Source organism: Austrofundulus limnaeus, unplaced genomic scaffold (genome assembly GCF_001266775.1).
Source record: "Austrofundulus limnaeus strain Quisiro unplaced genomic scaffold, Austrofundulus_limnaeus-1.0 Scaffold553, whole genome shotgun sequence".
NCBI classification, from domain to species: domain Eukaryota; kingdom Metazoa; phylum Chordata; class Actinopteri; order Cyprinodontiformes; family Rivulidae; genus Austrofundulus; species Austrofundulus limnaeus.
This window is the reverse complement of record NW_013952955.1, coordinates 61,197-64,121: the sequence shown is the minus strand read 5'-3', so window position 1 is coordinate 64,121 and position 2,925 is coordinate 61,197.

The window sequence follows — 2,925 nt, the reverse complement described above, 5'->3', positions numbered from 1 at the left end:
CATTTATACTTAAAAGCAGAAAAGTGTGAGTTTCACGTTCAGAGTGTATCCTTCTTAGGTTACGTTTTTTCTAAGGGTCAGTACCACACTGACCCTACCAAGGTACAAGCAGTCAAGGAATGCCCTACCCCCACTGAAAGCTACAGATTTCTTGGTTTTGCTCATTTCTACAGACGGTTCGTGAGAAATTACAGTCAGATCGCTGCTCCCCTCACTCATGCAATGTTAAGTTTGAATGGCCTTCTAAAACTAACGCCGCCTTTTTGGAACTCAAGAAAAGGTTTTGCTCTGCACCCATACTATGACATCTGGACCCTGGTAAACAGCTTTTTGTGGAGGTGGATGTGTCTGATGTTGGGGCTGGGGCTGTGTTATCCCAAAAAGATTCTGTTTCTAACAAGACTTATATCTGTGCATTTTTTTCCAAGTGGTTCTCCCCGGCTGAAAGGAATTATGACGTCGGGAACAGTGAACTACTCATCATTAAAATGGCACTGGAGGAGTGGCGTGAGTGGCGGGAAGTTACTGTCACCCCGTTTATCATCTGGACTGATCATAAAAATCTGGTTTATCTACAGGAGGCTAAGAGACTCAACCCACGCCAGGCTAGGTGGGCCTTATATTCCACCCGATTTCGCTTCATCATAACCTACCGTCCAGGCTCCAAAAATGTCAAACCCGATGCCTTGTCACGGCAATTCTCCTCTTCTGATCTCAAGAAGTCTGACTCCAACATTCTCCAAACCACCTGTTTCATAAGGACCCTGACTTGGTCCATCATGGACGACATTAAGGCTGCTCAAGCATTACATCCACCCAACGATTCCTGCCCACCTGGTAAGACTTTTGTTCCTCAGTCTATGGTACATAAGGTGCTCATATGGATACACACTCACCAGTTTACGTGTCACCCAGGCATCAACCGTATGGTAGACTTTACCAGAAGACACTTCTGGTGGCCTACTCTAATCAGGGACGTTAAAGAATTTGTTAAAGCATGTTCCACCTGTGCCCGCAACAAAATTAATAATCTTCCTCCTGCTGGTTTGTTACAACCACTCCCAACACCTGACAGACCCTGGGCCCACATTGCTTTAGATTTTGTTACTGGTTTGCCTGTTTCTGACTGTTTCTCTACCATTCTCACAGTCGTTGATCAATTCTCTAAGGCTGCACATTTCATCCCCCTCGCCTAACTTCCCTCCGCCTCCGAAACTGCCCAGATACTACTGAAGGAGTTTTTCCGGATTCATGGACTCCCTTTGGAAATCATCTCCGACAGAGGCCCACAGTTAATCTCACAAATATAGAAAGAGTTTTGTAAGTCCATTGGCGCTAAACCCAATTTATCATCAGGTTACCATCCCCAATCCAACGGCCAGATGGAACGGTGTAACCAGGAGCTGGAACCTGTACTTCGCTGTGTCTCTGAGAAAAACCCAACAGGCTGGGCTAAACACCTGTTATGGGTAGAGTATGCACACAATACACTTGTCTCTGCTTCCACTGGCATCTCTCCATTTCAGGCCTCCTTAGGATCCTCCTCTGTTTCCCGAACTGGACTCCGAGATCCTAGTACCATCCGTTAAGGACCACATGAGCAGGTGTAAGGACTTTTGGACTGAGACCAGGGAGGCCCTGCTAAAAGCTGCCACCAGTAGTAAGGCATATGCCGACCAGCACCGGAGAGAGGCACCCATCTACTCTGTTGGACARCAAGTATGGCTGTCAACCAAAGACATCCAGTTAAAGAACCTACCTAGAAAGATGTCCCCACACTTCATTGGACCCTATAAGATCGATAAGATCATCAACCTCGCTGCAGTAAGGCTGAAACTCCCACGATCTATGCGTATTCACCTGCATTTCATGTTTCACAGATCAAACCTGTCAACTCCAATAACCTATGTCTTCCTACCACCCCACCACCACCAGTCATGATTGACGATCACCCGGCATACCTGGTTAAGGAGATCCTAGATGCCAGAAGACGTGGTAGGGGATTCCAGTTTCTTGTAGATTGGGAGGGATACGGTCCTGAGGATCGTTCCTGGATCCCTGGATCATTCATTTTGAATCCCTCTTTGATTTCTGACTTTTTTCAAGAACACTCAGAGAAAAGATTAATTAGATCGTCTGGAGATGATCATTAGAGGGGGTACTCTGTAGAGGTGGAATCCTCCATTCCCCCTTCCACACTGTTTTGGTTGTCACTAATCACTTTCACAGGTGTCTCCAATCCAGCTGCCTGATGAGCGTCACTCTTAAAGTGTATCTTACCCCCCTGTGAAAAGATAACTCCGCCCCAAGGCGAAATTTGAAAAATGCATCAAAGTGGGTAGGGAAGGGGGTGTGGGTAGGGGAGGGGGGGTTAGAGAGTGGAGGTGTGGCCAGGACGAGAGAAAGCGACAGGCAGCTAGCATTGGCATAATTAATGCTACATGGAGAGTGACCACAGTATCGCAGATAGTTACATCTCTAAACGGTCTGAAGTGGAGGATTTTTCACCCCACTCCTCACCAGAGGCAGAGAGAGACTTGATCAAGTCAGCTTAGTCTGGGACTGACTCATGTTGGCTCCGTTGATCAGGACCTGGAGCTCCAGCAGCCTTGGCTGAGCTCCGTCCACCTCACCCCACACCAGCCCCGGACAGAGGAGGTGGAGCGCTCCGCGACAGCCTGACAGAAAAAAATAAAAGCATACAGCTGCAGCTGCTCACAAGATCACTAATTTAAAACATGAATAAAAGTGTTGGGTCTTGTTTGACTGAAGTTCGGTCCGGTTCGGCTGCAGCTGCCCCACTGCCTTTCTGCCTTTTTCCCCCTCCCGCTGTGCAGGACGTACTGCATGCGTGCGTGCGTGTGTGTGTGTGTGTGTGTGTGTGTGTGTGTGTGTGTGTGTGTGTGTGTGTGTGTGTGTGTGTGT